This window comes from Schistocerca gregaria, chromosome 8 (assembly GCF_023897955.1).
Source record: "Schistocerca gregaria isolate iqSchGreg1 chromosome 8, iqSchGreg1.2, whole genome shotgun sequence".
Classification (NCBI taxonomy): Eukaryota; Metazoa; Arthropoda; class Insecta; order Orthoptera; family Acrididae; genus Schistocerca; species Schistocerca gregaria.
In genome coordinates this window covers 111,693,479-111,718,062 of record NC_064927.1, presented here as the reverse complement: position 1 = coordinate 111,718,062, position 24,584 = coordinate 111,693,479, and the positions used below count along the sequence as shown (strand labels likewise).

Below are 24,584 nucleotides of genomic sequence, written 5' to 3'. Positions count from 1 at the left end.
CTGATAAGAGTGGAGCTTGTTACACGGCTAATGCCCCGTGAGGAATTTTTACAGTCTCTTGTCGATAAGCTGGTGCTTTTAAATTCCCATCACTTTATCTCAAAAGCTCAAGCTCAATATTTTAAGGAAACGAAAGAAAACCTGAATGAAACCAACTATACATTTACAGTACAGGATGCAATTCAAAGTTTTCACTGGACTAATGCACAAGCTTCACTGCATCCGTTTGTCATCTTCTTTTAAAAAAATGACAATGTGTGTTGCAAAATTATTTGTGTAATTAGAATTTGTGTGTAGAACATAATACCACGACTGTGTATGCATTTCAACATCACATCATTAGAGAAATTGAGAATATCATACGTAATGTTGAAAAGATAATCTACTTTAGTGATGGCGCAAGCAGCTAGTACAAAAATAAGAAAAACTTCATTTATATCTGCCAACACAAAAATGATTTTGGTTTACCAACACAGTGGAATTTCTTTGCCTCATCACACGGAAAGAATTCTTGCGATGGGATAGGCGGAACAACAAAAAGAGAAGTTACAAGAGCTTCCCTTCAAAGACCTTACACAGAACAGATCCTGACTCCACATGATTTGTTCAAATACTGTCAACAGAATATTACTGGAATTAGGTATATATTTGAAACTTCAATACTTTTGAAACTTCAATACTTTTTACAAATGTATCATCTTTTACAAATAACAATTTTGTTGTTTGTATGTATGATGAGAAGTGGTGGCTTGGAAAAACTGAAGAGAAAAGTGAAGATAACAATGATGTTTTAGTGCAATTCTTTGCCCTTCTGGTCCAAGAACTGCCTTTCAACTTTCCAAAAATGACACTGCTTGGGTGCCTGCAAATAAAATAGTACGAAAGCTGACTCCACTGGAACTCAGAACAGTGTCTGGTAGAACACACAACATAACTGATAAACTATGCAAATGAAATATCGTGTTTGTTTAACTCCCTAATGAAAATTGCAACTGGCAAGTAGTTACAACTGAAGTTTTAAATCTGTATACATGGAGAAACATTGTTATGTGTATACTGTATGCAAGTGTAGTACAACAAATGTACTGTTAATTTTAAGAATTAGACCTCTTACCAATTGTTATCTCTGCCCATTGTTATTTAAAAGTAGAAATATTTGATCATTTATTGTATGTAATGATTTAAACATCATTTGACCGATGTCAACTGCAATAATTTCAAGCCCTCGTTTGCTAACTTGGCACTGCACGAGCATGTAGAAGGGTAGCATTTTTACTGAAATTTGCTGCTCTATTACTCTCAATGTAGTTGAGTCTCAGTCATAATTTTTTTGTGAGATATTCTTATGAGAACAAAGAACATTCTGTAAAATTTTCACATTTTTCATTCAGTCCCTTTTTATCATCATCATCATCATCATCATCATCAATAATTCCCGATTAAGGAGAGTGTTAAAACACAATCAATATTCACAATGACAATATGGTACAAAAATTGGTACATTTCAAATTCATGGCACTTTTTTCTGTCTCTTTCTTTTCTCTTCCCAAAAACCTCTCATAAATTCACTGTGTTTCTTCTTCCTCTCTTCTGTCCACTTCTTTCCTGATTTCTTCTCTTTTGGTATTTATTTGAATTTCTGTTTGTTGATTTTTTTTCTCTGTATTTTCCTCTGTTTGATATTTCTTCTGTGGAGATGTTTAGATTTTTGAGGTCTGCCATGGTTTCCTTTACCCAGTTAGTTTTCACCTTATTCGTCACCACTATGTTAATCTTCTTGGTCAGCCTATTTTCATTCATCCTATGAATGTGCCAATAGAATTTTGCCCTTCTTTTTCTGATATTGTCTGTAATTGTCTCTGTCTCTGTTTGTACAATTCCCTTGTTGGTCTCTTTATCCAGATCCCCCGTCTCTGAACTGGCCCATAGATCTTTCTCAGAATTTTCCTCTCTTGCTTTTCCATTTCCTTGATTTTAGTTCTTCCTCCAATTACTGTTGTTTCTGAGGCATACAAGGCCTCAGGTAAGACTGCTGTTTTGTAATGTCTTAATTTGGCATTGACAGAAATATTTCTTTTATTGTAATGGTTCCATGTAAGTCTGCACGTTTTTTGTAGTTTTGTAACCCTTTCTTCATTGGCTGTTGAAATCAGTCCTGTTTTCGGTATAATCTCTCCCAGGTATTTGAAACTTTCTACTTGTGTTACCTTTCCGTACTTTGTTATCAATGGGCTTCTGTCTGAAGATTTTGTTTCCACGTACTGGTCTGTTAATGTTTCCTGAATTAGTTTTCTGGTCTTATTGTCTACCTTAATTTCTTCTAGTGTATTAAAAAGTGTTTCTCTGTCTATGGAATCAGCAAATGTTACTGTGGTGTTTCTGAACTTTCTCGTTGTTAATAATGTTCTCAGACACCAGATCTGCTCACTGCATGATCTTCCCTTCCTGAACCCTACTTGGTATTCTCCGATCTGTGGATCTATCTGAGGTTCTAGGCGATTTAACAGAGCTTTTGATAGAATTTTGTATGCCGCTGGCAGTAACGAAATTCCTCTATAGTTATTAGGGTCTGTTTTGTCTCCTTTCTTGTGGAGGGTGTGTATTAGGGCTGACTTCCATTCTTCTGGTATCTTTTCTGTTTCCCAGATGTTTTTGATGATCAGTCCCTTTTTAGATAGTGACCTGCGAACATTGACGTTAGAAGGGTTTTGGCTATTTTTTAAAAAGGTCTATAAAAACAGGAGTGCATTCTCAGGACTGCAACTTTTACTGCAGGTAGTTATGTAAGTACAAAACACAGAGATAACATATTATTAGCGAGTCTCTCTTCCTTCATGAAAATTGAAGGCCTTAAAAAGTGAAGAATGATCAATTTTTTTCAGAGTCTTTACAGAAAGAGTTTGAGTGACTCTCTTGCACGATAGAAAAATTTAAAAAATATGCCTGAAGTTCATTTTATGCTGAGCACACTGGTTTTTGAATTATTCTAATATCTTTTAAAATAACTTGGCAATTAAACTTTCCGCAAACGTCAATTTCCGCTAAAATTTGCCCAACTGCCATTGTAAAAATTGCTGCCAAAAAAAAAAACTACGACTTATAAAAATTTTTAAAACAGTGTTTTGTGAATGCCTGCCTATAGGAAACTCATGATAAAACAAAATCAAGAAAATCAAAATGTTGAGCAACAAATTTTATTCATATTGGGTGATTTTAAATGGATTGACCCTAATTTGTAAGTTTTGTTAACATGGCGGTTGATGATAAATTTGTATTATGAAATGGAATGACTAAAAATATACCTATTCAACAACAGAAAATCGACCAGTGTTCATATTATATGAGAAAATGAAGCCGAGCATCCGCTAGACCAGTTTAAAAAAAAAAAAAAAAAAAAAAAAAAAAGAAAAGAAAAAGAAAAAAAATGCAGTTCATTGGGTCTACAGCTTTCAACAACAAAGAACAATAACAGATGAGGATTATAAAAACTGTATATTTTAAATTCTACTGTTTCTCTGCAGTGTGTCATTATCTCAGCATGCCAAGTGCCATGAAATTGTGACCTGCAGCTCAAATTTCGACTGACTTCAGAATTAATGAACATACATTGGGTTGGGTTAAAAGGGGGTGGTGCCGGTCAGAATATGGTGCCATCGGCTATGATTTTCTCAAAGTTAAATGTGAATACTGTGTTGGACTATATTCTTGTTGCAGGTTAAAAGTGCACATATTGTCAAAATTTTATGTGTATAATTAGCCAAGTAAGAATCACAGTTACAAAACAGCAACAATAACAGGAAAGGAGATCACAACCAAGAAGAAGAAAAGGATAAAAAATAAAAAGTGAGGTGAACAATCAACAACGTCGATGTCCAACAATGAAGTTAAGTACTGGAAATATTTTCTTTATTAGTGAAGCGTTTGGTTACACAATCACTAACAATAACAGTCATTGAACAAAAATCTGAAACAATGGGCGATAATACAGAAATGGGAGATTCATGTAGTGTTGCAAAACAAGAACAGGATAGGTCTATTGACAAAGCTATAGAGTCTGTGAATTATGAAAATGAGGTTATAATAATGACATACGTACTATGTCGGCACTGTTAATAAAAATGAGAAAGGATAATTAGGATCGGTTAATTGAAATGAATAATGACAATAAGGATCAGTTACTAAAAATGAATAATGATAAATAAGTATCAGTTTGTAAAAATGAATAATAATAATAATAATAATAATAATAATAATAATAATAATAATAATAATACAGATCAGTTTGCAAAAATTAATGAGCTACTTGAAAATCATAAACAAGAAATTAATAGCCAGTTCACAGAATTTGGTCATTCAATAGGAGTGTTACTTGATTGTATCAGTACACACTCAGCTCAACTAAATCATACCAATCCAAAAATTGAGAGGTTAGGTGGTCGAGTAGGGTCTGTTGAGTCCAGGATGAAAGAAATCTATCTTAAATTTAACACTAAAGTCCAAAATATCAAATATGTACTCCCTGAAGACAAGGAAAAAACAAAACTGCTTTTGAAAAAGTGCATGCAGAAATAAGTACTGTTGACAAAAACGTAAATAGTCAAATTTTGAGTTTGGAAACTAACGTTGACACCAAAGTGGCACTTGTTGAACACAGTTTTGTTGAACATCTGAAAACAGTAGACAGCAAATTTACAGGAAATGAATTATAAACTAACAACAAAACCAGCACTGTACAAGTAGTGTTTCTGTGCAAAAAAGTTGAATTGCCCAGTGATGAAGTTAATAGAGTAGACATTGAATTTTACATTCTCTAATTTTACATTTTTCACGATTCTGTGCCATAAATTCATAGCCGCTATGAAAAACATGTAAGAGCAATGTTAAAAATTCCCCAATTTTACAATTCTTCCTAAATAAGATTTACCTTGATTCTAAGTTCTTACTCAATGTCTCGCTTGACTTCATCCCGTTTTCTTCCTATTGACATTTTATATGGCTCAATGATTTATAACTGGCCCAAAAGACATATGGTTCACAGCATGAATGATGACGGAGTTATGGAAATATTTTATGGAGAGGGGTGAGGTGAGAGAAGAAATGCTGACAAAATCCACGATTGGTGTTGCTAACACAACTTGCAACATTTAGCTTAACTGCAAAATTATGATACAACTATTGCTAGGTTGCGGCGGTAATGGAAAAACAAGACAGACAATGGGAAGTGTTCTGGATCAGGTCAATATCTGATGAAGGGGCCCAGCCACCACCTTTTTTTTGTGCCACTTATAACTCAGTCCCATCTTTTGGTATGTGTTTCCAATGTACTGTATTCAGCAACAATATTAATCGTCGACCTTTTAAATTGGAACACTGAGTCTCGAACAATATGCTCTTTTATGGTCAAGGAAATGTCCCCCATTTCCAGAAAGTGAACTTTTATTGGCTGGTGACTTAACGTCACCCAATACCCAACACGTTAAACACCATACTAACACACACAAAATGAGCTTGTCTGCTGGATGTGTGGAGGGACTGAGTGGCTCTTCAGCAATAGGAGTGCTGGTAGGGATGAATGCATTTTCTGAAGTGCTGATAATACACTTTTCATGCAGCTGGTGTACTTAGACAGAGATGTCATATGGAAGTAGGACAAGGGTTTTGCGATAGCACATTTTAAAGACTTTTGTGTTCCAATCTGACTCAATACAGTTGCAACAACTTTGTACACTACTTATGTATATACTTTGCACTACATACACCATACACTGTACATCATAAAGATTGGTACCAGTTATAACGATACAGCCTTCCCCAAAATTCATATGAAATGTCTGACACCACCTTCCCTTTACATGCATCTGGACAGTTATCGAACAATTCAGTGCTTCCTAAGGCCTTGTATGCGCGTCTTCATATGTACACTACTGGCCATTAAAATTGCTACACTACGAAGATGATGCGCTACAGACACGAAATTTAACCGACAGGATGAAGATACTGTGATATGCAAAAGATTAGCTTTTCAGAGCATTCACACAAGGTTGGCAGCAGTGGCGACACCTGCAATGTTCTGAAATGAGGAAAGTTTCCAACCGATTTCTCATACACAAACAGCAGTTGACCAGTGTTGCCTGGTGAAACATGCCTCGTGTAAGGAGGAGAATGCGTACAGTCATTTTTCCGACTTTGATAAAGGTCGGATTGTAGCCTATCGCAATTACGGTTTATCGTATCGCGAGATTGCTGCTTGCATTGTACGAGATCCAATGACTGTTAGCAGAATATGGATTCAGTGGGTTCAGGAGGGTAATACGGAATGCCGTGCTGGATCCCAACGGCCTCGTATCACTAGCAGTCGAGATGACAGGCACCTTATCCGCATGGCTGTAACGGATCGTGCAGCCATGTCTCGATCCCTGAGTCAACAGATGGGGATGTTTGCAAGACAACAACCATCTGCACGAACAGTTCGATGACGTTTGCAGCAGCAAGGACTATCTGCTCAGAGACCATGGCCGCAGTTACCCTTGACGCTGCATCACAGACAGGACACAACGACGAACCTGGGTGCACGAATGGCAAAATGTCATTTTATTGGATGAATCCACGTTATGTTTACAGCATCATGGTGGTCGCATCTGTGTTCAGCGACATCGCGGTGAACGCACATTGGAAGCGTGTATTTGTCATCGCCATACTGGCATATCACCGGGCGTGATGGTATGGGATGCCATTGGTCATGTCTTGTTCACATTGACGGCACTTTGAACAGTGGATGTTACATTTCAGATGTGTTAGGACCCGTGGCTCTACCCTTCATTCGATCCCTGTGAAACCCTACATTTCAGCAGGATAATGCACGACCGCATGTTGCAGGTCCTGTACGGGCCTTTCTGGATACAGAAAATGTTCCGATTGCTGCCCTGGCCAGCACATTCTCCAGATCTCTCACCAATTTAAAACGTCTGGTCAATGATGGCCGAGCAACTGGCTCGTCACAGTACGCCAGTCACTACTCTTGATGAATTGTGGTATCGTGTTGAAGCTGCATGGGCAGCTGTACCTGTACACGCCATCCAAGTTCTGTGTGATTCAATGCCCAGGCATATCAAGGATGTTATTATAGCCAGAGGTGGTTGTTGTGGGTACTGATTTCTCAGGATCTATGCACCCAAATTGCAATAAAACTGGTTATGATGAGGTAAAGGTACTAACCAATCTTGAATCATTTGACTGATTTCCAAGTTGAAGACTCAAAACCAGAAATCCACTACCATGTGTCTGTACTAAAATTTGTAAATGTCAACATATATAAACACTTTATGTAATTATATGATTATTATGGACTTTTTGAAAAGATATACAAAGATAAACAATTATTGGTACTTTGTTTTTGTAATGTACGTTTCAAAGACGATTCTTCCTGACTAGATCATTATAAGACAGTATTTTCTTCACTACATGTTGTTATAGGTAAATCTTTGTTCTGGTTCAGAATAAGCTGGAAATGTGAGCAGGGAGAACATGTGATGTGTATGTTGTGTTAGCATGGTGGGTGACATCAATTTGTATTGTGAAGTGAAATGACTAAAAATACATCTATTCAACAACAGAAAATCCACCAGTATTCACATTATTTAATAAAATGAACCTGAGCATCCTCTACACCAGCATGAAATATTGCATTTCAGACTGTACTACAAGCCTACAATTTCTACCATGAAGACCAATAACAGATGAATATTATGAAAACTGTTTATTTTGAATTCTACAGTTGCTACCTTTCACTACAGTGTGTCATTATCCAAGCGTGTCGAGTGCAGTGAAACTGTTGCCAGCAGCCCAAATATCAACTGCCTTCAGAATTAACAAACAGACATTGGATTATAGGAGGGTGGTGATAGTCATACCACAACCCGCTCCCACACTTCTTTCGTGAGACACACTGTGGGGCTCAATGAGAAAGATGATATACAGATGGTGAAACAACACAACATGTAACAATTGGACTACATATTCCAATACACATTATTTGGTTTTAATGGTTCATATTTATTTACTGTGTAGCTTCAACATCTTCAATTATGTTACAATTTCAGTGTCACTGTCAAGGTTACATTTACTCTATTTTGCCCATCACTCTCCACAAGTAAGACCTTTTACAAAGTTTTTCACCAAGACTAAATCCTCTTTGATGACAAGTTATTCTCTTGTGATTCACTTGCAAGCTGAAAAACAGTAAATAAACGAATACTGTAGAACATCCACAGTTTTGTCTTATTTATTTATAAATTAGTTTTGATGACAGTTGAACATTTTTGCTGGAGGTCTAAGACAAATTTGCTACCCTTTTACCAAAATTCACTTGAAAGATACGTGTGTTGACAGTGAGTGGCAATGCCATCATAATCCACTTTCCTGTGACAGTATCTACATAAACAATCCGCCAACCACTACACAAAGTACGAGGGAGATGAGTGAATGTCCAACAGAGGGATGGTTTCCATTCTTTTATATTATTTAAACAACAGCAGACAACTTTCATTGTAAATTGAAGCAGACCGGACAAAAAATTGTTATCTCCAGGAGACATTACATTATACCACTCCTAGCCTTGATAATGGCATCAACACAGGGAGAAAAAGAGTTGACAAGTTACTTCAGGTATTCACGTACCAAAGCCATGCAATAATGATTACAGATATATCCTTATGAATTAAGAAACTGCACGAACATTGATTTCTATGTTTCACCCACTGTTCCATATAGTCTCACACACTTTCTGTGGGATTAAAATTGTACGATTTAATGGGCCAGTTTATGTCCAATAGCATGACTTAGTGTTCACCAAATCAGGAACCTGTTTGTTCAGCCATGTGACAGATCTGTTGTCATCTTAGAAGATTGATTGTCCACAGAATACTCATTATGAAAATGAATAAGAATGAGCAACACCTGCTCACCGACAATACTGAAGTAAACATCCTGCTTGATGTTCACAGTAACCTGAATGACTGGCCCCAAGTATTGGAATGAAAAACACCCTCGAAACATCACAGAACCACCACTGGCCTAACTACACCCTATGTACACTGCAATCTAAATGCCTTATTTGGATGACAATGCACGACAACTTGCCTCACCTCAAAAGAAAAAAAATCGCAACTCACTGAATCACACTATGCACCTCCAGTCAAATACTGCTACAGAAGCAATAATTCGTTTCCTTTCCCCTTCCCTCTCACAAATGCCTGGATGTTTCTAACTACAATTATTGACTTCCTACTCCTGTGAAGATCCTGTACCATCAGCAATGTTTGATTAAAGTTGCTAATCTGTTTGGTATATGATTATCTATACCACGTTATTTCATTTGAGAGTTTCAGCGCGAAATGATACAAGTCAAACAGTGGCGTGCAGAATATTAAGTAATTGTGAATGTGTCAAAGGACTTGCTGGGTCATGTTTTCCCCAATAAACAGTACCATTTCTGGCCTCATAACAATTACTGTTCTTCATATTACCTGACATTTTCCAGTTTCTTAAATCATCTATCACTGGATTACACCAAGGTAACAAAAGTCAAGGAACACCTAATAATATCCAGTTGGACCTCCTTTTGCCCGGCATAGTGCAGCAACTACACACAGTAAAGCCTCAACAAGTCACTGGTAGTCTCCTGCAGAAATACAGAGCCATGCTAACTCCATGGCTTGTGACAAAGCAAGCTGGGATAATTTTAATTCCCCTCTTGTTTTGTTACTTTTAACTATTTATCATTAACATACATGAACATAATCTGCATTTTCATATAACAGAGAGGTTGGCCCTCAGTTTTAAGAATTAACACCAGATCTAGTTTTGCGCTCAGTTTTGTGTATGTAATTGATTTTCTAATTTATTTTGACTATTCCTAGTTAGTACCTTCCATTATAGTGTGAAAACAAACAAATATAAATTCTGTACTAATAATAAACATTTGGAAGACAAAATACTAGTAATCTTAAAGTATTTGGCTCTATTTGAAAACAAGTTGGCAAAACCAGCCCTTAATTAATTCCCAAGTACTTTTCAGTTTTGTCAAAAGTATTATTTGCGTACTTATATTTGTTAATTTCAAGATTTAAACACATAATTTGACCTAAAACTTGTAGTAGAATAAACTGTTAAAAAGATGCAAGTTTTTGATGTATTCTGTTAATTTAATGAGTTATGTTTTAATTGTTATTTCTGTAAATTAAACATCGACCAATGTGAAATTTCAGTACGTATTATTGTGATGATATATAAGGGCTAGAGTTTTGGTCACGAGACAGTCAGTCCACAGCCGAGTTTCAGACGATGAGGAATTTGTGTTGGTTAGAACGACAACAATGCATCAACTTAACAGTGTAATAAGTGGTACACAATTAGGCCGTATTAGTGACAGTGTCTGATCCATACGTACCTGTTTATTCTTCAAGAACTGTAAACTTTGTGGCTAGGTTTTTAGTATTCGTGGATGTTCAACAGGAAACTATTGTAGCAGTATGTGGAGGTTTCCCTGCAAACTAATAATGAGGCTTATCGAAAGTTAAACAATAGTGCTCTGGCCATATAACTGTGTATTATTAGGCGGTTGTGAAAAGTGAAATTAAAGTACTGTGAAACGCAACTGTGCACCTGTCGGCTACATTATATACGGTAGTCAGTGTCAGAATCCACAACCCATTTTTCAGCCAGTGTAGCAACGCAGCAAGTCAACACCGAGGACAACAAACAAAGTAGTAAATAAAGCAGGCGGAACCGCTACAAGCAGTCCATAAATGCGAAAGTGTTGCCAGTGCTGGATTTTGTGCATGAACTGATCTCTCAATTATATCCCATGAATGTTCGATGGGGTTCATGTCGGGCGATCTGGGTGATGAAATCAATTGCTCAAACTGTCCTAAATGTTCTTCAAAGCAATCGCAAACAACTATGTCCCAGTGACATGACACACTGTCATCCATAAAAATTCCATTGTTGTTTGGGAAGACCATGAATGGCTGCAAATGGTCTCCAAGCAGCTGAACATAAATAATTTCCATGACAACCTGGGTCCACGGCTTCGTAGGGTCTGCACTGTAGTCAAACCCTACCATCAGCACTTACCAACTTAAATTGGGGCTTCTCTGACCAGGCCATGGTTTTACAGCTATTTAGTGTCCAAGTGATATGGTCACGAGCCCAGGATGCAGGCAATGTCATGCCGTTAACAAAGGTACACACATTGCTTGTCTGCTGCAAGAGCCCATTAACACCAAATTTCGTCGCACTGTCCTAATGGATACATTTGTTGTATATCTTGCAGTATTACATGTCTGTTAGCAATGACTAATCTATGCAAACACAGCTGATCTCAGTCATTTAATGAATGCCACTGCATTGTCTGTGGTGACAGGAATTGCCTGAAATTACCATCCTGCATTCAAAGTCTGTTAATTCGTGTCCTGCGGCCATAATCACTTTGGGAACCTTTCACATGAATCACATGAGTACAAATGACAGCTCCATCAATGCATTGCCCTTTTGTACCTTGTGCACGATACTAACTCCATCTGTATATGTGCACACTGCCATCCCCTGGCTCTTGTCACCCCAGTGGATATCTGTCTCCTAATTAATGGAGTTGAAAGGGACAGCAGTATCGACTTAATTAAGGCACACATCACCCCTGTCACTGTGTATACCCTATCCATTATAACTAATTTCAAACAAAAATCTTACACACTCATTATGATCAAACAAATACATGAATAAATTAATGTTTAATATTTCTGCTTATAAGGTAGCAGTGAATGAAATGTGATAAAAAAGCTAGATTATATCTCTAAACATTCTTTTGTACAGCAAAGAGGAGGAAACTGCCACATGATCTTTTGTTTTACTTTAGGATGCAAAAAGCAACTGGGGTCATACGTGCCCATGTCAAAACTAAAGAATACAAAGCCAGAGTGAAGTTAAAAAACGACTACCTGTCACTCTCAGTTGACACTAGAGAAGACAACTAAAAACAGGCGCGTAGACCCAAAAAAAGGCACACCACACAGAAACGGAGGTCCGGTACTAAAACTTAAATAGCCTTTGCCATATTGCTTTTGTGGATAAAAAGTAAAACACAGTCGACAGCCCACATGTAATTTGCTAAAACAGCCGATAACTCAGATGGCAAGCCCAAGCAGGAACGTAAACGGTTAAAAAATGGGCCTTCAGTCAGGAAGTGGCGGATAGTTAAAACTTGGGCACAGTGTGTGCAAATTGGTGGGGTAGCACCACTTAGGAAATGACGATGGCTAAAAAGGCAGTGCCCAATACGCAGCCTAGTTCAAATGACTTCCTCGCGGCGGGAGGGCCGCGAGGAAGTCGTCCAAGCCGCTGGGAGAGGCTTAATAAGCCAGACCTCATTCCCGTGAAAGGAGTACCATTGGCAATGCCAAAGGGACACCACCTCATGACAGCACAGAAATCATTGGAGGGAATATAGGAACTAGCGGGCTGAGGTACGAGGACTGTAGCCTTGGCAGTAGCATCAACAGCCTCGTTTCCTGGCAGACCGATATGACCAGCAACCCACAGAAACATCACACTGGCTCCAACAAGAGTGAGCAAGTTACAGTTTTCCTGGACCTGCTGCACTAAGGGATGGGCAGTGTACAGTGCACACAGAATTTGAAGGGTAGCTGAAAGAGTCTGGGCAGAGGACACAATTGAAAAGTCTGTGATGGCCTGATACAGGGTGATGAGCTTGGCTGTAAATACTTAGCAGTGTGCTGGAAGCTCATATTGAAAAACACAGGTGCCAATTACGAAGGCACATCTGACCCCACAGTCAGCCCGAGAGCCATCAGTGTATACAAAGGTACTATAGCAAAGGTCGTGAAACTGAAGGCAATAGAGCGAGGCTGGAGTAATGTCCTTATGAAGCGAATAAAGGCCAAAGATAATGTGGGCCGCTTCATGAAGCCAAGGTGGTGAAGTAGTTGCAGGTAGTGTGAAGTTAAGCTGCCAGAGCAAGTGCTGAAAGTGAACTCCAAGAGGTAACAGAGAAAAGGGACATGTCCCATACTGTTGATCAAAGGAAGCATTGAAAGAGGAGGCATTGGGTGGGTGGCCCGCATGGCAGACAAACAGCATGCATTCCAGCTGAGGAGAAAGTCATGGCAGTAGGACAGTGGTAGTTCGGCAGCTTAAGTATACAGACTATCAACCAGACTAGTGTAAAAGGCGCCAGTGGCCAAACGGATGTCACATTGGTGGATGGTGTTGAGACGGCGTAAGAGGGATGAATGTGCAGACACATAAACAAGCCATCCATAGTCGAGTTTCGGACGGACAAGGAACCGGTACAAACAGAGGTGGGTGGTTCAATCTGCACCTCAGGAAGTACTACTGAGAACACGTTGGACACTGATGAACCGCACACAGTGGGCTGCCAGGTAAGGCACATGGGAGCACCAAGAGTGTTTCCTATCGTGCACGAGCCCCAGAAATTTCATAGCTTCAACGAATGGAAGGGCAACAGGCCCAAGACGTAAAGATGACAGGAAAAACCATTTGCGCTGCCAGAAATTCATATCGACAGTTTAGTAAGTGGAAAAACGAAAGCCATTGTCGATGCTCCAGGAGTGAAGTCAATCAAGACATCACTGCAGATGCCGCTCAATGAGACAGATCCATGGAGAACTGCAATAGATGGAAAAATCATAAACAAAAAGGGAGCTGAAGATGCCTGGCAGGAGATAGGCCATCATTGGGTTAATGGCGATAGGATGACACTCAGGATGGAACTCTGAGGCACACTGTTTTACTGGTTAAGTTGGTTAAGGTGGTCAGCTAAGAGAGTACCTCTCTGACAGGTCCTGGGAGAACCCCAAAGGGGACAATGCGCATTAAAGTAGCAAAAATGGGGGCGGTAGCTGCCCAATAAGCTGAAGGAAGTCTGCCCTGGTGACATTGAATGACGGAGGCGGATAAACGATACAGAGAGAAAAAGTCAAGTGGGGAAGGAAAAGCTGAACTGAAACAGCTTGAAGATGGGTAGTCAGGGAGATAGGTCGACAATGAATGTCATGCTGTATGGGCAGCATGACGCCCTCAAGAGATGGAATGACAACCTCAGGGGAAATGACAAAATGAACCGTTAAGAAATGTGAAAACTCAAAGAGTTTGTGAGGGCGCACTTTCGATTCCTGAAGGCAGAGTACAAGGGGGCACTGTGATGCTAAAAGCAGTTGTAAATCCTCTTTGTGGGACAGAAGGCCGCAAATGTTCCATTGGAGGAGAGTCATGCTGGGTGACAGCCTGTGAAGAGTCGCTACTACAGGGCACAGGAGCAGGAGGATCCTGCTTCATGGTGCCCACAGAAGCATCGGCTTGCTTATGCAGTCAGTCTGTGGAGTCCAACAATGAAAAATGACTGGTGACGTGCACCCTCAAGAAGATCTTTGAGTCAGCGAAGGAGAAGACCGTTTGTCTTTCATGGACTCCTTCAAGCCTTTCTGGCTAGGCGAAGACTCGGGTGCTATTTTGTTGGTGGCTTTGTCTCTTGAGGTGGTTTGTTGCACAGCTGGACAGGGGTATGGTGATGCTACCTTGACACTGAGCGATTTCACAACCTCAGAGCTGTATTGGCAGTTGCATGTCTGCGTGGCCATGTCCTTCATGGAGCGAGGGGGAACAAGAACAGAGCTATAGGTATCAGAAGGGAGAATGCACGGTTTGCAACTAAACAAACCACTTCACCTCCTCCCCATTCTCATCTCTCACACACACACTGTTTGCTGCCCTCACCAGGTGTGTGTGTGTTTGAGATTGACGGGCGCTAAACAGCGTGGTCATCAGCGCCCAAGCGCATAGAAACAGGAACACAGGAGATGAAGGGACGAAGACGGACGCCGAACAAGGAGAACGGCTAAAAGACACAGGCCTGACGCAGTTCCAAATGCGCACATACAGAGGCAAAACAAGAGGAGAAGAAGCACACTAAAAAAGGAAAGGAAACACAAGGAAAAGAGAACAGATACCGAAGTGAAACAAGGAGGTAATCGTGACTGGCGGACCTCTTACCTAAAAACTGGGTGAGCCAGTCACCCAGCAGCACATTAAAACCTTCTCCCTAAAATCCGAGGCAACAGATTGGACAGGACACAAAACCGTAAAACCTTAACCACAGTCGCTGCGTCGTCTTGCAAAATAGAGGGCAAATCCGGTGGCAAGGAAACCACCGCCCTCTGGTCAGAGAATAAAAGACAGTCAAGTAAAATGTGGCGGACAGTAATCTGGACGCCACAAGCCCTGCAGATTGGGGGGTCCTCCCGCCGGAGTAAAAAACCATGCGTGAAGGGACTGTGTCCAATGCGGAGGCGAGTGAGGAGAACCTCATCCCGCCTGTATGACTGGTAGGACGTACGCCATGGTCGCGTAGTGGCCTTTACCAGACGCAGCTTATTGTCAGAAACTGCCAACCACTCCTCTTCCCATTGATGCATAACACGAAAACGCAAAAGGGAGGTTACAGCATGGAGGGGGACGGCACATTCAACAACGTGAGGGAGGGAACATGCATCTTTGGCAGCCACATCCGCCAGTTCGTTGCCCCTAATACCCACGTGCCCCGGCACCCAGCAGAAAGAAACCTCCTTCCCCTGCCGTTGCAGGTGGAGTAGGGCATCATGGATGTTCTGGACGACCGTATCCGCTGGGTACAAGTGTTGAATGGTCTGAAGGGCACTCAGGGAGTCAGAACAGATGAGGAACTTAATACTGGGAACACATCTCATCTGCTCCAATGCCCGCAGTATTGCAAACAATTCGGCATCGAGGATGGTAAACACCGCAGGAAGCCATAACTTGACGACTCGATCAGGGAAAACAACAGCACAACCAACAGTGTCCCCCTGTTTAGAGCCATCTGTGAATACAGGTACATGGTCCGGATGCTGGTTTAAAATATCGTAAAATAAGGAGGTAAAAACAAACGCCGGAGTGCAGTTCCTCCGGTTCTCCGACAAGTCTAAAAGGATGCTGGGCCTCTGGAGCAACCAGGGAGGCAGGCGAGTAAAACCTTGTCGTTGGGGGGCCACACGCTCCACACCAAGGGACTCAAGCAAATGCTTGGCACGAATCCCAAATGGTTTTGTTGCCCTGGGACGACTGGAAAAGAGACGTTCCATAGGCGGTCGGGCAACGGTAGGGTACGCAGGGGAGGTAGGACAGGCAAGGAAATGACACACCCGTCGCACCATGAGGAGTTTCCGCCGGACGGCGAGCGGCGGTTCCCCTGCCTCAGCACACAGGCTGGGGATTGGACTGGTACGGAAGGCACCAGTGGCCAGCCTGATACCCTCATGGTGTACTGCGTCAAGGATCTTCAGATACGAAGGCCTTGCTGACCCATACACGGTGCAACCATAGTCAAGACGCGATCGGACGAAAGCCCTATAAAACTGCAGCAGACGCGCCCGATCTGCTCCCCAGGACCGATGGCTCAGACACTTCAAAATATTCAGTGCCTTCAGGGCCCGCACCTTGAGGTCTTTAAGGTGAGGCAACCACGACAACTTGGAATCAAAAGTGAGGCCCAGGAACCTCACAGTGTCCCTAAAAGGAAGAACGGTGTCCCTCAGACGCAATTCAGGGGAGGTAAAAAGACGCCGAGAACGATTAAAATGAACACACACAGATTTGTCTGCAGAAAAGGTAAAACCCGTCTTTGCAGTCCATGCCTCTAAGCGCTTTATCGTAAGCTGTAACTGCCGACTAGCACTGACAAGACTGGAGGAAGAACAGAAAACAGCAAAATCGTCCACAAACAAGGAGCATTGGGCAGGACTCCGGATAGTGGACGTGATACTGTTAATAGCAACGGCAAAGAGGGTGACACTTAAAACGCTGCCCTGAGGAACACCATTCTCCTGCACGTACAAATCCGATAGCACATTACCAACCCGATATCGAAAGAGGCGGTGAGAAAGAAAGGACCGAATGAAGATGGGGAGACGGCCACGAAAGCCCCACTCATGGAGTTGATTGAGGATAAGGCGGCGCCAAGTAGTGTCATACGCCTTATTAATGTCAAAGAAGACCCCTAGACAATGCTGGTTACGTAGAAAGGCCTGCTGGATGGCGGCCTCAAGCAGGGTCAAGTTGTCTATAGTGGAACGACATCTCCGAAAGCCACACTGAGAGGGGCTAAGGAGCTGCCTGGTCTCGAGCAGCCAAACGAGGCGACGGTTGACCATGCGTTCCAACGTCTTCCCAACACAGCTCGTCAAGGCAATACTCCGATAACTACTGGGATGCGTTCGGTCCTTCCCTGGTTTGAGGAGGGGAATCAAAATTGCCTCCCTCCACGAGTCAGGGTACGTGCCAGATAACCATATCATATTGAAACAGTTCAGGAGAACTTCCTTGGATGGCAGCGACAGGTGCCGCAGCATGCTGTACCGGATTTGATCATGACCAGGCGCAGTATCATGAGCCACAGACAGCGCAGAATCCAGCTCCCACATTGTGAAGGGGCAGTTATAGGGTTCAGAATTTAGAGACCGGAAGTCCAAGTGACCCCTTTCGACGGCAGTGCGGTAGCGGCAGAAATCTGGATCACAGTTAATAGTGGCGGTAGATTCCGCAAAATGCATGGCCAGTGTCTGGGCAATGTCTCTCGGCGCCGTGAGGAGACATCCCTGATGCAGCAATGCCGTGACAGGTAGCTGGCTGAGTTTCCCGGAAATCCTCCTGATGGCTTCCCATACTTTCGTAGAACTAGTGGAGCGAGAGATGGAATTCAAGAACGATTGCCATGACCGTCGTTTGCTCTCTTTAATCACCCGCCGCGCTCTGGCCCTTGCCACTCGAAAGGCCGCAAGATTGTCAGCTGAGGGACGGCACTTGAAGCGGCGCAGTGCTGCACGGCGGGCGCGGATGGCTGAGTGGCACTCAGTGGTCCACCAAGGGACAGGACGCCTCTTGGGATGACCGGATGACCGTGGGATTGACAATTCAGCAGCATGTGAGATCACGGCTGCAACATGGTCTACCCATTCGTGGACACTGGCACGGTGTTCCAAAACAGCCAGTTGGCTGAAAAGTGTCCAGTCAGCTCTGCAAAGGTGCCACCGGGGCGGCACTGGTAATGCCACAGCCTCATCCAGGAGGCGAATCCAGAGGGGGAAGTGGTCACTAGAATGGAGGTCAGCTGCAGCCTCCCACAGAGCAGAATCCGCGAGTGCTGGAGAGCAAAAGGAAAGGTCAATAGCCGATGACGATCCGGAAGCAGTACAGAAATGAGTGGGAGCACCAGAGTTGAGGAGGCACAGTTCTTCAGACATCATGACGCTTTCCAGAATGCGACCCCTGGGGCAAGTAGTCGGAGAGCCCCATAAGACATTATGAGCGTTGAAGTCCCCCAGAAGAAGAAATGGGCGAGGGAGTTGGCTAATAAGGTCCGTGAGAGCCTCAGAGTCTATCGCATCCGGAGGTGGTAAATAAACAGAACAGACTGTGAGCCTCCGACCCACAAGAATGTCAACTGCAACTGCTTGCAAGTCGCTGACGAGAGGGAGCTCAGATGAGGGGTGCACATCACGGACAAAAACCGCAACACCACCCTTTGCCCTTTGCCCCGTCAGATCATCTTTTCGATATGCGGTATAGCCGCGTAAAGAAGGAGAATCAGTGGCCCGAAAATGTGTCTCTTGGATACATAAGCACAAGGGGCACTCTCGTATGAGGAGTTGTAATTCGGCCACATGCGTCCTGAAACCATTCAGGTTCCACTGTAATATGGGAGCCAGTGATCAGGGTGGCTGAACTTTCACCCTGCCTCTGTGCTTTGGAGGAGAGACCGTACTGGCCGGAGATTTATTCCTGGGGCGAGAAGATCGCCCCCGGTCGACATCAATGTCCATAAGATCCGATGACGACCCACGGGAGATGTCAGACAGTACGATGGCATCATCATCGGACCGACGCTGACTAGTCTCCTCAGGTGGCAGAACCTTCATCTTCTGAGGCTTTGTCTTGGGGGGCTTGGAATGCAGAGCCTTGTCAACAGTTGGAGGTTGACTCGCCTGGGCAGTAGGCGCCATATGGGGGGAGGCTGGAAGTACCTCAATGTCAGCAACCACGGCCTTGTCCGATGTAGTGGGGAGAGCCGCAGATTGCAAAACAACCGCAGCAGCACAAGTGCACTGGCAAGCGCAGGTTTTAGTGCTAACGCTAGCAACCTCCGTTTGTGTAGCAACAGTGGCCAGTTGTACCGGTTTTTTGAGAGCGGAAGCGAAAGATGTGGAAAACACAGGAGGTTGCATGGCCTTAAAGATCTTCTTGGCCTCACCATAGGGGATGCGCTTAGATGTTTTAATCTCCTGTACCTTCCGCTCTTCGAGATAGATGGGGCAGATCCGGCTCCAGACAGGGTGACTCCCAGAGCAATTCACGCACTTCACAGGCGATGAACAATCGGCTCCGTCATGGGCAGGCTGACCACATTTACCACACGTGGCTATTCCATTGCACCCCAACGTAGTATGCCCAAAGCGCTGACATTTAAAACAGCGCATTGGGTTGGGGAAATATGGCCGTACGGACAAACGTAAGAACCCCGCTTTAACATGCTCCGGGAGTCTCGGGCAACTGAATGTGAGAATAAACGAGTCAGATTTGACGAGGTCCCCATTGACTCGTTTCATAATGTGCTGCACGTCAACAATTCCTTCGTCAGCCCACTCAGATTTTAGCACGTCTATGGGGATATCCACCAAGTCCCTACACGTCACAACACCCTTACTATAGTTCAAAGTGGAGTGGAGCTCGGTCTCGACAGCGTACTCTCCTAGACAATTTGCTTTCCGAAGGGCAGCGACTTGACGGGAACTAGAAGTTTCAACTAACAGAGTCCCATTGCGCAGTCGCTTTACAGATTTCAGTGTTCCTGCAATTCCCTCAAGACCCTTGTGGATGTAAAAGGGATAAACCCTCTCAAAGCTACCCTCCTTCCTTTTAATAATCAAAAACACATTCTGATTATCAGCATGTGCTCCGTTACTACATTCTGTTAAATCTCTAGCAACACCAGGCGCTGGAGGACTCGCAGCGCGTAGCCGCTTTTTCGATTGGGTGTGTTTTCCTACCAGCGGCCCACCCAAGCCACTGGTAGGGGGAAAAGTAGAGGTCGAAGGGTCCATTGTGGTCCCACGAGCAGCTAGGAAACTAAAAGTCCACTCAGACAGATCCCCGCGTGCCTGAGTAAGCAGTATACAACTGGGGTGCGGCAGGTGCCCCAGAGGTTGCCCGCTTGCGACTGTTCCACCCCAACAGCCATGCATCTTCTAGGCGCGGAGCACACCGAAAGATTGAGGGGTTTTTATAGAGGTTGGCCTTCCTCGCAATCCAGGCGGTCAAGCCAAGATTACCATTCCCCGCAGCACACAACGTTTCACCGCCGCGCCGTACGGTGGTCGCTGAAGCATGTCCGGGGGTTACGGTGACAGGACACCGGCGGCGCAGACCAGTCCCCAGCTCAGGACCCCGGGGTCGCCAAGCCCGTACTCAGCAAGTGAATGCTGAGCCCCTGGGGGGTGCCCTCACCAATACATCCACCCATCTCTCCCTGCTCCTCTCCTTTATGGCTTCGTTTTTCACGCCTCCCTGCCACACAACCTCCTGACACTGCACCTGTTGGCATTCTAGTACCTGGACACATTTTCAGACAGTGTTCCTTCTTCCCCCACCACTACACTGCTATCCTTTTTCCTTCACAGCCCATTCCAGATTGCTGCTCCAGCCTCTGGGGATGTTGCAGTCTAGTGCAAGCTACTAGAGTTGGTGGTCATCCATGCATGAAGTGTGCTTGCTGGTGTGAATGAATGGTGTGTGTTTCTCTTATTCTGATGACAGCTGTGGTTGAAAGCTTATCTATGTGTATCTTTTTATTGTGGCTGTCTGCAACTTAACGTGTCGTCTTTACGGAAAGTAGCAATCTTTCTTTTCCTACACTGTTGATATTCTTACATGGAGTTTCCATTGTTTAATTTTCTTTTCCTTACGACCTCTACAGAAAGTGTTTCTTTTCATAAAACTTTGTTCTTGACTATTTTCCAATTTTTAAGCTCACATTACAAAATATTGGATATCCTCTAAATAGCGCACACTGGTTACTTTGAAGTGCTGTAGAACAAGTACCAGTAGTTCATAATGCTTTATCACTGTAGTCAGTCATGGTAGTGAATCTGTGTGCACTTTTCAATCAGCTGTGTGGGATCAGTGCAGTAGATGTGGCAGAAAAGAAATATCACATTTGTACAAACCCTTGAGTTCATGTAATTGGCCTATTTGTTTGCGTACCAACAAGGTCTGTCCGAAGTGTCTACATGGAATGGTGTTTGACTCACAGACATTTAACACAACATGAGAAGAGTTGTAAAGAGATCCAAACCAATGGGATGTAGTGGAGAGTGTCATGCCTTGCCAATGACAGTTGGGTTTCCAACCTAATAGGAATTGCTGCTGTCAGTGATTCCAAGCCCATCTAAAACAGCTTCCGAGAAAACACTGCAAAGGGTACTGCATACAACTGACATTTTGAGTTGGGTACTTCGAAAAAGATCATGCTCACAGTGGAATGCAATGCTGCATATTCTTAATGAGCCACATTTTACCATTTCTTCCAGTTCCATTCATTTATGGTACATGAGAGGAATGACTGTTAAAATGCCTCTGTGTGTATTGTAATCAGCTTCTTATTCTCTTTGCAGTGCTATGTACTTCATAGCAGGCTTCAGTATTTTCCTAAATTCTTCAAGTAATACCGGTTCCTTACAGTTTGCAAGTAGGTTTTCAAGGGGTGGTTGGTGTCTGCCCTCCAGCATTAGTCTATTTAGGCTTTTCAGCATTTGCACGATTTTCTCCCACAAATTACATTTATCTACGATCATTTGTGCTGCCCTTGGACACTGCTCTAAGATGGGATGCAACAGAGTTTTGCAAGCAGCCTTCTTTGTTGACTGACTGCATTTATTCCATTATCCTGTCAACGAACCAAAGACTGTCACATGCTGTCTCTACAAGTGAGCCTATGTCATCATTCTATTTCACATGTTCTGGCGTAACAAGTGCTGGCACATGGAATATAACCTCAGAGAAGACTTTGAGATGATGTCAGCCAATAGTAGGCTAACTAGGACACTAGAAGACGAGCCATCATCGTAACTGTTTACCTGAGCCTTGTGCCTTATATTAATAGCTTGCATGGAAATTGCATATAGCGAAGGACGTCGCCAATTGCGTCAGAGTTAAGTGTGGTCAGTTCAATTTATTGTAATAAACACCATTAGTATGATTTGCTTTATATTAATACGATTTGCTTGTATGTTGTCTAGCTATTCAAGAAAACAGCTACCTAGGCACCCTATATTGCATCAGTGGGCAGGATCCAACATCGCAGTCCCGCAGACTGTTACAATTAATAAAATGTTCTGGGCTATTATGCCATGGTCAAATGGATTTCACTTTAAAACACAATGTTTCATCCAAATCTGCGGAGGACATTTTCAAGGGGGATTATAGCATTGTTGAATGTCTGATTCACACCCTGGCTCACTGCTGAGCCAAGGGAGAAATGCAAAATTCCACTTTTGAATGTTCGTTCACAAAGAAAAGTCTATACAGGAAAACTGTTCCACGTTCATTCTACATTATAGAGTTAGCACCTCTTATAATAATAGGTCCCTGCAACAAATTTCGTTGCCTACAATCATCTCTGTTTATATGAATTTTCAAAGTTGTAAAGTCCTTTTTTAAACACTACGTATAAATTAGGGGAAACAGCACATTAAGAATTAAGACTCTTGATAATATCTTGCAACAAGGAACTTTCATTCAGTACAATGTTAGTCTTTTTCTTGACACTTTTGGTAGGGTCAACACCAATCCTGCAGTAAGCTGAATCAATTAATATAAAGTACATCTTTTGAATGTAATCCTGCTCTACAACTCCGCTGTAGCATTGTGTGTGTGTGTGTGTGTGTGTGTGTGTGTGTGTGTGAGGGGGGGGGGGGGGGGGGGCGTGCGTGCATTTCCTTTCCTGACATGGGCTTTGGCCAAAAGCTAATGTGGAGGTGTCTTTTCATTGTGCCTGTCTGCAACTTAATATGTCACCTTTATGGTAAGTAGCAATCTAACTTTCCCTTATACTGAGAAATCATTTACAGGAAGATAAAATCTCAATGTGTACTGTCAAGTTGCATCTCTGCAACCGGAAACAATACAGTTATGGTTAAAAATCAGCACCCGTATGGTTGCCAACTCCACCTTATCAAGAGTAAATTGAGTAATGGTCTTATTGATGAGAATCTGGAATTACACCAAAAATTAAAAACAACAACATATAAATTCAACTAGCCTAAGAAGATGCAAGGCCACTGCTCACATTACTGTTTTTGTCAGTCACTGTCATGATTTAATTGTATGGATACTTAACAACATAATTTTACAAAGGTATGATACTGTTGTTAAGTATCAAGTTTTATTCAATGTACCTATAGGGTAACTAAGATGGTTGGTTTTGGGGGAGGAGACCAGACAGTGAGGTCATCGGTCTCATCGGATTAGGGAAGGAAGGGGAAGGAAGTCGGCCACGCCCTTTCAAAGAAACCATCCCAGCATTTGCCTGGAGCGATTTAGGGAAATCACGGAAAACCTAAATCTGGATGGCCGGACGCGGGATTGAACCGTCATCCTCCCGAATACAAGTCCAGTGTGCTAGCCACTGCGCCACCTCGCTCGGTGGTAACTAAGACTTACAACTTGAAGAAGAGTTTGTAGAGTGAATCTTATGGAGCACTGTCAAATAAATAAAGATGTGGTCTCGACTATTAAGAAAGATATGTTGAAATAGCTTGGATATATAGGGAAGATGGACGAAAGGAGGGAGATGAAAAAATTATACATGACAAATGTAGATGGGAGAGCTCGAACAGGTCAATCTTAGCAAACATAGCTCAAGTAGATTCAGTACATTTTTAGTGTAGGTCAGCCCTGGACTTCCATAACAACAACACTTATCAATGAACCTACCTATACAGTTCAAGTTTACAAAATTTGGTTCTTGTAAGTTATTTCAGTAGTTGTACTGTTGATATTTGGCTCTGTTGAGTAATGAGTTCGCTGCCGGCCACTGCGCTAGTGAACACACACACACACACACACACACACACACACACACACACACACACACACACACAGAGGGGAGGGAGGGGAGAGGAGGGAGGGAGGGAGGGAGAGAGAGAGAGAGAGAGAGAGAGAGAGAGAGAGAGAGAGAGAGAGAGAGAGAGAGAGAGAGAGAGGGAGGGGGGGGGGGCGGGAGGAGAGAGATAGGGGGCAGGAGGAGAGAGAGGGTGAGGGGAGAGAGAGGGGGGGGGTGGGAGGAAAGAGAGAGGGGGGCGGGAGGAGAGAGAGAGAGAGAGAGAGAGAGAGAGAGAGAGAGAGAGAGAGCGAGAGAGAGAGAGACTTTCCAGATATGCTATGCATATTAATGTTTTCAATGGCCATGCAAGGCTTTCCCT

At 43.0% G+C, this 24,584-nt stretch overlaps 1 protein-coding gene across 1 annotated transcript in view; it reads right to left on the bottom strand.

The window, feature by feature from the left end:
- The window catches only part of LOC126284015 (cell division control protein 45 homolog), a 138,117-nt gene that overhangs the window by 40,601 nt on the left and 72,932 nt on the right, over positions 1-24,584 (bottom strand). The gene's annotated exons all lie outside the window — the stretch shown is intronic.